The sequence below is a fragment of the Magnolia sinica genome, chromosome 16 (assembly GCF_029962835.1).
Source record: "Magnolia sinica isolate HGM2019 chromosome 16, MsV1, whole genome shotgun sequence".
Classification (NCBI taxonomy): Eukaryota; Viridiplantae; Streptophyta; class Magnoliopsida; order Magnoliales; family Magnoliaceae; genus Magnolia; species Magnolia sinica.
Genome location: NC_080588.1, coordinates 39,419,269 through 39,430,763, shown reverse-complemented (window position 1 = coordinate 39,430,763; position 11,495 = coordinate 39,419,269).

The window sequence follows — 11,495 nt, the reverse complement described above, 5'->3', positions numbered from 1 at the left end:
CTCACAAAATTTCATCTCATTTGGAGTAGTAAATAAATTATTGAAATTCTAGGAGCAACAGCTGTCTGAAATTAATAATTTTTAGATAGTTGGTAAAACATCTTAATTTTAACTATATTAAAATTTTTATTTTATTTTTTTCTTATTTTTATATAAAACTAGACTCATTAAGCTTCAATTTAGCTTTTGAATCACCTAAATCGGAGTTGTAAGGAAGGAGATATGAATTTTTGAAGTGGACCCAAATTTGCAGGAATTTCCGGCGCAGGCGGCGCCAGTCGGGCACTGCAACGCCGGGGCTCTGGACAGCGGGCGCCGGCAGCGCCGGGGCTGAGTGCTGCGGCGTCGGGGCTCTGGAGGGTCGCCTTGTGACGGCCACATCTCACACACCGGAATGAGTTATGTGACGTGCCATATATGAATTTGGGGTAAAAGGATCTGATCTACACAATGAGCCTATATATTTCACGAAATTTCTCCTGGTTAGGGGCCAAAATCCTATTTTTCTTTATTTTCACTATTTTCAGTGAATTTTCATTCACCCCTAACTCTTTACCCCTAAATGGGTCGAAACTATCAACTTTGGCCCGATACTCGCTCATTTGATCTAGGACGGTGGTTTTGACCGTCAAATCGTTCAGCCTCCGGCTCGTTTCTATCAATGTCCCGGAAAAACTAGAGGATAGAGTGATGGTAGGTGAAGATTTTAAGGGGATAGGTTGGGGAGAGGAATTTGGACTTAGGCCCGCTTGGCCAGTGATATTAAGCTGTACTAAATGGGATTACAATGCCAATCCCAGCTCAAGATTGGGAATGGCATGTCTGGAACGAGTGTGGAATGGGATTTCCAAATCCCGTGATGATGAAATTCCAAGTGTAATTTGAAAGGAAATCAAGGGATTTACCTTTAATTGCATGCATCCCAAACATGGTATTGAAAAACATGGGGTACAGACAATCCAGGGACAATACCTTACACATGCATTTATAGTTACTCTTACAATTCCATTCACCTTAATCTCACCTATTTCGGTTGGCCCAACGGGCCCTTAGGAATTAGGTGGACTGGACTAGTTAAACTTCCTAATTAGGTGGACTCTCGGATCTCATTCTCTAACGTTACTACTCTCTCTCGCTACCAAACCCTAACGCCTTAGAAGTCCTACCCTCCGTCTAAAATTATCAATTCAGGGTCTAGGATGGTTCCTAGTGGTCTAAGTCCCTGTTGTGTTTTCTAATACGTATCCTCTCAAGTCAGCGGACACGTTAGTGAGTTCATGACCCATGGCCCAAGGGATTCCAAACTATTGCTCTGATACCATATTATAACACCCTGAAAATCAGAGGTCGTGCATACGCTCGACTCCCGAGTTCCCAGGGTCACTTATAATCGATTTTCATTAATATGCGATTAATCCAGGTTTAAAGGCGCAGCATGGAATTACTTGAAACATGAAGCACGATAACAACTAGTCTGCTGAAATAAAAATAGATCATTATATACATGTCCAAAAGGATATAAAAAGGGTCACATCAGGCGTTGCCCAACAAAATCACAAAAGGAATATCATGTCTAAAAGAATAGGGCTGAGTCCACAACTCAGCGATCCAAATCCTGTCTACTAGGCCGACGGGGAACCATCCATCAGCTGAAAGTAAGAGAACTCGTCCTTTTCCTCGAGGCTCGCATCACCAGGCTCCACGAAATCTGTATCACCTGCATCTATGAACGGGTCTGGTTGGTGTTTTAAAACACCGTCCCAGAATGGGAGTGAGTGATTAACTCAGTGGGTGTTATTAGCCATAAGTTGTAACAAGCATCAATTATAATAAGAATTTAATGAAAAGCAATCAATCATAAACATCTATCTAGTCTTATTAATGCGCATGCATGAAGAATGATATGATGTATGCCCTCGCCACAACACTCCCTCAAGCGACTCCATCTAATGATCGCGTATGACAACACTCCCTCAGTGCGACCTCGACTGCCGAGTCGCCAACCTAACTAATGCCATGCAATGATGATGTTCACCGGGTTCTTAGTTAAGTCCATTCATCCAGCAGATTTGGGAATCTGATACACCCCATGTATCAAATGCCCTGAACTAGTTGCGAGGCCAAGACCCTCCAATGTGTGAGGCCGAGACCCCGCGATCCTTGACCCCGTCGGGTTTCCCCCATCCCCGACTTCAAGCACATGGGGGGTACTGAATGTGGGGTCGCTCGCGATCACTACGGGGAGGCATGTCACCCCAGCGTAGGCCGACAGTTCGGACATAGTGTCCCATTCCACCATACCCGGCTCATGAGACTGTGGATCAATATTCCATCCGGTATCGATGGGTTACAACGGTGGTGGGGTGTTCCAGTTTCCATACATTTGTGAGCAAACAAGGTTAACAAACTAGGTGGGTCAGCCAGTGGACTAAACCGCATGAGCCTAGGTAAGTATGTGGCGGAACGACATTGGGTACAAGTGACCCATGTAGCCTAACTACTGCCGACCACACATACTCGTCCAAACTCATGGGTTTAGCCTCAAGGTGGTCCTACCAACGGAAACACCTTTGCTCTCCTCATGTTCCTGACTAACCCAAGGGTAGGAATAGTAACTCATAGCATGTCAACTACCAATGTAACATCAAACATATTCAACACCATGTTCTCATGTTGCTCAACATACAACTCAGATTTCTCTAACAAGCAAACTATTAATACCATGAATAAGGTTTATGTGTGTGGTGTAGGTTGGTGAGGAAGTTAATCACTTCCTACACCTCAAGGGATCAAATACATAAGAGCAAATGAATCATACACAATATGAAGCAACACATATGAGAAAAAAAATCAACCAAACATGAGCATGTAATCATCCATACACTAAATCATGAGAGAGGCAAGATTAACATTAAAGAGAAATAAACATGTAATTCATACCATTCCAACAACGTGTCATCCCTAGGTTCCTTTAGATTCTTCCATACAACATACCAAGCAAACAAAATCATTAAACTCTAACTATAATTGGTGCTAGGCCACCTAAGGATAATAGTCTACACCTTAAGAGGAGATTTCCATTCTTTGAGATCTTAGGGTTTGGGGATTTGGGTAAAACCACCTTTCCTAAATCAAAATCAAGAAAGACAACATTAATGTCTAGAAATCTACACTAAGTTGCTCTATTGAAGGAAAATATACCATTCTTACCTCCGCTTCTTGGCATGAGTGGGTTTGGTGGAGGTTTCCTTGGAGAATGGGTAGAGAGTTGCAAGGTTGAGCCTCTTTGGGCCCCACCTCCTACCACATACTCCTTTCCTTTCTTCTTCTTCTCTCTTTCTCCTCCTTTCTCCTCTTTCTCTTCTCCCTTTTCTCTCTTCTCTCCTTCCTTCTCTAGGGCAAATTCGTATGGGGAGAGGGGTGCCCAAAATGAGGCCCTTTTATAATGCCAGATTTGGTGCAAATGGCCCCAAGTGCTAGGTTTTTACTATACTAGACCTATGAGAGGGTCTTTCTAAGCTCTAGGGCCCACTATGGGGTGTACAAGTCGATATACACCGCAAAATAGTTAGCCTTAATGATGATCTACGTATGGATATGATCGGCCCGCCATTTGGATGCGCCGATCGACAGATATGATTAGAAATCTGTTCAACGGTCATCGATGGTCGATCGGGGCCGCGGCTATACGGATATGAGTAAAGAAATATCCTTACTCCAAGGGTAAAGTTTGGTCGCAAACCGATGGTTCGAAATCCTTAACTTTGCATAAGAGTAGACGACTCAATTCACTTAAGTTCCAACTCCTTCCTTTAGGGTATTTGCGCTTCTCATGCACTCATCCTTCAGCTCAAGTTGACCGGTTCTAGACCGTACCCAGGTCCGATTCCTGCGATGGACGTCAAGCCCAGTGAGACGGACATTATTTTATAGTTTTGGAACTAGTGGTCCACCAACGAGCGGTCTAGAGCGGTCTAGAGTTCTGGTGGCCCTTCGACCATGAAACTTATAGGATAGGTGCTTTATGGCCCGATGAAGGGCCATGCAAAATTTGGGAATGATCAAATATGGGGTTTGGTCGCATGGGTCTGATTCGCGATCAACGGTCACCGTGCCACGATCGTGACCCAGATTTTTGTGGGCGGGTGTAGAAAAATACATTAGACCCTCATCGTAAATTATGAAGAAATCTGACGGCTAAAATGTCTTATATTTTAGCTATATTTACACGTGCCAGATTCTAATTTTGGCATTGGTGGGGCGCATCTGGCAAGTGCCAAATTCCACTTCTGGGTGTTCACTGGGTCCGTGGTCAGCGATGGTCCCCAAGCCCAGTGAGATCTATACTCCCTTGAATTTTTATAATTTTCTAACCTTCCCATGTCGCGGTATAGCCCGCACGGGCTGTCACTAAGTGTAAACGGCCATCTGGCTTGGAGGCCCGCACCAGGTTCTATCAAGGCTCGTCTGGTCTATTCACTTGAGTTAATCTTGGTCTAATTTATTTGTGATACCTCACTATGAGTGGCTTAAACGAACGGTCCTTTAACAAATCCTACGTGGACGCCCTAGGACACTGTTCTGGTTGGGTGGGACATTACACTACACCTGATGTTCAAGTGATTGGGCAGATTCGTTGGCTTCCGACAGTTGATTAATCGAATTTGTGCGCTTCTTTACTGGCTTCACCCCTGTATAGACTAACATTAAGTGCTATTGATCATTTAAGTGATATTATAAGTTAATTAATAAAAAAATTCAAGGATTTTTGGAAGTCCAAAACAGTGAAAATCCAGGATGTTACACTCCTGTTACCTTGTGTCTCCTTATTTCTTCAATTTCAACTTTACTCAATTGATCTGCTATAGGTATATACTAACCTTTGCCAATGACTGACAAAAAGGGGGAGAACAAATCCCACCACCATGAGAACGCCTTGTTGTATGATTTATGTGCATGGTGGTACAAGTGATAGGGGGAGCAGCTGCAAGATAGGGGGAGCAGCTCAATTAAGAATGTGTGTATGAACTCAATAGATTATTTGTAAAATTGTGTAAACTTCATGTACACATAGTTTAGGGTGTTGTTCTAGGTACTGTTCTAGGTGTTTTGTCACGTAATTGACAAAGGGGGAGATTGAAAGTGCCCTGGTTTGTCAATTAGCGTGAGGGTTGAGTCGGTGAGTCAGGTGAGCTCCATATGAAGATCGTTCAAGACATTGCCTCAACCAAATGTGTGTTCCAAGCCCGTCAAAGGTAAATTAAGCCTCACATCCCATGTCCCAAAAAACCTAGGTAAATAAACCCTTAAAAGCCTTAGAACAACATAGGAGTAAAAAGTGAGAAAACTTGTTTTTAAACAGAAAAATTTTCTAAGTTTTCTACTTAGTTCGATGACATCTAGTTAGAGTCGATGACATCGAACTGGCATCGATGACATAGAAATGAGACTTTTTATGTCCAACAATGATAAAGTATTTTGGATAGAATGTTCGATGAATGGAACATACTCTCGATGACATCAAACATAGTTATCGATGACATCTAGTCATGTCAATGATATCGAAGGGCTTAAAGCATTGACTAACAACTTCTTGGAAAATATTCTATTATTGCTTTAGGAATCAAACGCTTGTCAATATTATCAAAACTCACACTTCAATGATATCGAGAAAGGTTCAATGACACCAAATTGGGGCAAGACTATCCAGTAAGCCTCAAAGGAAAATCATTTGAAATGTTCGAGGAATAGAGCCTAGACTCGATGTCATCGGCATTCAAACTTCGATGACATCAAGGAAGCCTCGATGACATTGAAATAGGATAAAGGAATATGTTTAGTGAGCCTTCAAGGAATATGTTCTGAAAAGATCGATGAATCAAACTGGGATGTGACGACATCGAACTTTGAAATTCAATGACATCGAATCAGGCTCGATGACATCATAATCAACCTTTAAAATGTCCATCATGCTCTTGTGTGAAGTCACATATAATATTGAGGAATTAAACTATGATTTGATGGCATCGAAGTTCAAATCTCGATGACATCGAATCAGGTTCGATGACATTGATCATCTATCAAAAAGTTCCAGGAATGTTTTACAGTTGAGTTCGTATCATCGAACCGATATTCGATGGCATCGAAAGTATACGTTCGATGACAACAAATCAAGTTCGATGACATCGAACTCAGTCAGAAATTGACAGTTTTATTTCCATTGGAGCTTTTTGCCTTTATAAGGAGAGCTTGTTCTTGGTTGTTGTATTGAGAAAAAAGAGAGAGCTTTGAGAGAGTAATTGCATATCACCTACACTAAGCTCTTTTTTCTCATGGAAGTTCGTCCTTCAATCCACCCTCATCATTGATATTCAATAGAGTGGATTGGTAAATGAACTTCCTCATTCAAGGATCATTCAGCTACCATCTTAATGGTAAATCATTGAGCTAGGATCCCTTGAATGCTTAAGAGCTTGAAATTACTCCATCTCTTAAATGAGTAATATTTATTAGAGTAGATTCCAACATAACCTTGACCTAACTCATCACCTTACATTGGAGCATTATCAATGTTGCAAATCAAGGGAGGTGAAGAAGCTCCGTCACCACGGGAGATCGTTTTCATCAATGTGCAGAACGGGGCTCATCTACTTATTTGTAAGTCATTGAGTCCAGAGACCCTGTTGATCATTAATTATGTAGGATTAGGTCACAGGTGCATCTCACCCCTCATAAGCCCTCATATGAGGCCTCCAACAGGAGAGTACGTTTAGGTTCTTAGTGTAGGACCTTTGCTCTTATATAGGGCATAAACTAGGGTCTTTGTGTAGGTCCTTGGCATGTGTGGCCTAAACTAGGGTCTTTGTGTAGGTCCTTAGCCTGTGTGGCCTAAACTAGAGTCTTTGTGAGGATCCTTAACCTGTGTGGTCTAGAACCTAGGTTCCTTGTGTGGATCCTTTGCTCTTGTGTACGGCATAAAACCTAGGTTCCTTGTGTGGATCCTTTGCTCTTGTGTATGGCATAAAACCTAGGTTCCTTATATGGATCACTTGCTCTTGTGTAAGGCACCTAGGTTCCTTGTGTGGATCCTTTGCTTTTGTGTAGGGCATAAAACCTAGGTTCCTTATGTAGATCCTTTGCTCTTATGTAGGGCATAAAACCTAGGTGCTTTGTGTAGGACTTTTGCTCTTGTATAGGGCATAAACTTTTATCTTTTATAGGATGTTTAGGTACCTTGTATAGGTCCTAGAGTCGACCTTGTGTAGGTTGTAAAGGTTAGAGGTGAACCTGATTTGAAACCTCCATTAAGGAAATCTGGTACACTCAAAGGATGAGCGTGTTCACCAAGAGTGGAGTAAGCACATAGCCGAACCACTATAAATAACTATGTTTGGGATTGCTATTTCACATATTCTTTTATTATGTTTACTTTAAATGTTTACATGAAGCATGATAACATGAATATCTAGAACTGATAAGAATCACATCTTACACACTTTCACATAGTTCGTCCATCATAGACCAAATTGTTATATCTTATTTAAATATTGAGTAGCCTTGTGATGGGATCCTCTACTTGGCTTGGAAGCCATTAGAATTAAAATGAGTATATCTTGATAGGTGTACATTGGATCAAGATTAGGTTCATAGGATTTTAAATTAGCATGAAATTTTACAAAGTCCTATTCACCCCCCTCTAGGACACTTTAACCTATTCCTACTTCTATTATTGCGGTCCTTACCACAATTTCAAAGCCAAACCCCTCTTACATAAATGCATATGCACATGTAACATGTGATAAACACATGATAAGTGCATGTAACTCTCATCTTAAGGGTGAGATGTTTTAGGATGGATGAGGGTGCAAACAATATGTTCATACATGCTATAGAGATGTAGGTCCCATAAGTATAGTCTTCTTGATATAAGCGCATGATTAGATTGTTTATATCTTATTTCATCTTATAAAAATGATTTCTTGATCAAAATGACAATGGTTAATTGTAGGAAAATCACAAGTGTTCGTAAAAGCGGCAGTGCACCAAAGATTGTACACATGCGTTCATGTGAAGTAGGGTATATAAATTGAGCGTGTATATGCCACGATCGTGTGACCCATGCCAAAAGTTTCAATGTCCAATTATTATATCAAAATAAAGCTTTTATTATAAAGATCATGAGAAAAATAAATTTCAAGGGAAAAAAATTTGTATAATATTATGGGTCATACTCAAATACATGGTTATAATATATATGGATAATTTTTATGATTTTACATGTGCTAAAATAATTTAAAATCATCGCCTTGAAGATCTACTAGAGTAATGAAATAAGAAGCCAGTATACTTTTACAAGGGTCCATAAAATATGGTAAAATTAATGATTCATGAATTATTGGCCTTAGATCTCAACTTGTTATCGTTGTTCAGGTCAAGATTTTTATATGGCGTTGTTGATATTGTGTCAAAAAATATATTAAATGGTGGTCTATATAAAGATCAAGTGGTCCAATGGAAAATTGTCAAGATTTTGATGATACATCTATCGGATAATAATTTTAATGGTAGATTTGAAAATTAATTAGTTACTATTCAATTTATATTGTTTGGATTAATGATTCATGGTTTGAATTAATGATCCAACAGACAGAATGTCACAAATCTTGGTTTAAATGGTTAAATGACTCACTTGATGATCGGTTATGATTAAATAATCAGAAAGGAAAAAAAAAAACCCCCAAAATTGCTAGTATATTACATAAATATATATTTATTTATGGTCCTTGCTCTTACTCCGGTGGTAGACTCTCAGGAGTTTCAACACCAGGTCAAGGGTTCAAGTACCCATAGGTGGTGAAATTCCACTACGGTGTGAGTGTGTGGGGTGTGTGTGTGTGTGTGTGTGTGAAAAATAAAAATAAAAAATGCTATCTTATTTATCTTCAATCATTGATATTAGATATTTGAAAAATTAAATAGAAGAATTTTACAATCAATCTGAGTTTTTCATACTCTTAAAATCATCAAACAAGCCGAGACAACATTCTTATCAAAGAATGGACCATTACACTATCATAAACATGTTTTGTTATAGGATATGGGTTGTTATATGACCCACCTACCGCCCATCTATATTTATGATATAATGGGTATTCTTACTTTTGTTACTAATGGCATTACTGTAAGTATTGAAAACCATGTTAAAAAACAAGAGTGAGGGTGTGTGAACCCTAATCCATCCTTTTCTATTCATTCTTTCATTCTTTATCCTCTTTTCTTCGATCATTCTCTTTTTATCAATCATACCACATGGTATCAAAGCAAAATTAATTCAGACATTGATTTCTTCCATCAATGTCCTTGTTCAGGCAAATTTTTAAAATCGTTGGCGCTAATATATGTGAATTTTCTTCTAAGCACCATATGGTGGGTTGTGTAGCCATGCATCATGAATGCATGTGAGGCAAACTTTCTTATAATACCATTGTGATGGACAAAAGTGGGATATCATGCGTGTGTGGTCAGAGTTGCGCATATTTCTAAATCTAAGATGTAAAGCATGTGTGAAAGTTGCATATGGCTACGATTAGAGAATGTGTACGTGTGAAGTTTTTGATCAAGCAATGATAGCAAGTGTTTATGTTCATTGATATACATGGTCTTTTGGAATTCTTGTTGGGTAAGTTAGAGTTAAATATTTTTTCCTTATGTATTTGATTTTGCCTACATCAATGAATGTCAAGAATGAAAGTTAAGACAAATCTTTTGTCTCCATCTGAGTTAATGAACTTTTTATATTAAATCAACATAATTTGATGGAGAAAATTACCTGCAATGGGCTACATCAGTAAAGGTTTTTCATAAGGACAAAAGGAAATTAAAGTATTTGACTTCTTTCAAACCTAAAGAAGTTCAATAAAATATAATAATAAAAATTGTGGCAAAGGATGCTCAAATTAGAGCGTGTTATGGACCAATATAGAGAACAACATTAGTGTGAATGTTATATTTTTCAAAACATCAAGGGAAGTTTAGAATAATCTAAGAGAGATGTATTCAGGAAAAAAGTATTTAATTTAGATTTACAAGTTACTTCATAATATCTTCTCTCTTTAACCAAAAAAAAATATGACTGTCCAAGAGTATTATTTAGCCTTGTGAGTCATGTAGGAAGAATTGAACGTATACCAGCCTCTATTTATCGATTATAAGATGAGATGGTACATAGAAATTTCATGTTATTAAATTTTCCTCTGGTCTTCTTCCTAAGTTCAAGCTTGCCTTAGCTCAGATCCTTAGAGGCAATAAGATCCCATCCATCACCAAGGCATTCACTCGTGTTCAACATACAGTTAGATCATTTTTTTCATTTGTCTGCAATTGCTAGAGATGGGAGAAATCGTGGTGATAGTCATGATTCGGGTGTTTTTTTTACTTGCAGACATTCATCAAAAGATTGCTTTAGAGGTCAAAATAATTGGGGATGCTCTGGTGCAAATTATATTGATAGCCACAATTGTAATTGTGGTAATCAATAGTGCACTCATTATGGTCATAGTAATCACAAGGCTAATAAATTTTGGGACCTTATTGGTAAGCCTGCTTGTGCGAATTAGATTTGTTCTTCCGATGATGTCACCGAGGGTTATGTCTATAAGCCTACTTCCTTCATTTTTAGCTTAGTAGTACAAATGATACAATTAGATTATCGAAGAAAGAATATAGTAGACTTTTGAAGGATCATTCCACTCAGCATCATCATTCATAACTACTCTTACATAGTCAGGTATCATTTATCTCACATCATTTGATAGTATTCCTTATGTTATTGACTCAGGAGCTTCCAATCATATGATTGATAGGAAGAAAAAGTGTATTGTATCAGTTAGTACAATCGTCATTCATTTCTTTTGCCATGTTAGCATATGGTACTTCAACTCATATGTCTAGATTGGGTAGTATTTGTCCTACCTTAGCACTTACATTATGATCATTACTTTACGTCCCTAAATTTTCTTAAACATTATTATTTGTGAGAAAGCTAACCAAATTCTTAAATTGTTTTTTCATATTTTATTCTTTTTATCATGAATTTCAGGATCTAAAGACAAGGAAGATGATTAGCAGAGGGCATATGAAATAAATGGACTCTATTACCTGGAGAGTGGAATAACTGGAGCTACATTGTGGATAGATATCTCTCCACATTAATGGCATTCTAAACTTAGCCAGCCATCTTTAAGTAGTTTGAAGAGTCTATCATTGTTGCATGTGTCTAGATTGTTGTTTCTTCCTCATGTAGATAAGAGAAGTGATAAACATTTTTATTTAGTACATTTTGACATTTTGAGTCTAGTTTATTTTGTTGATTTATCTATTTTAAGTACTTTGTTATTTTTAATGATTATTCTCATACGACATGAATATATTTGGTAAAAAATCGATCACAAGTGTTTTTTAATTTTAAAGAATTTCATGTTGAAATACAAACTCAA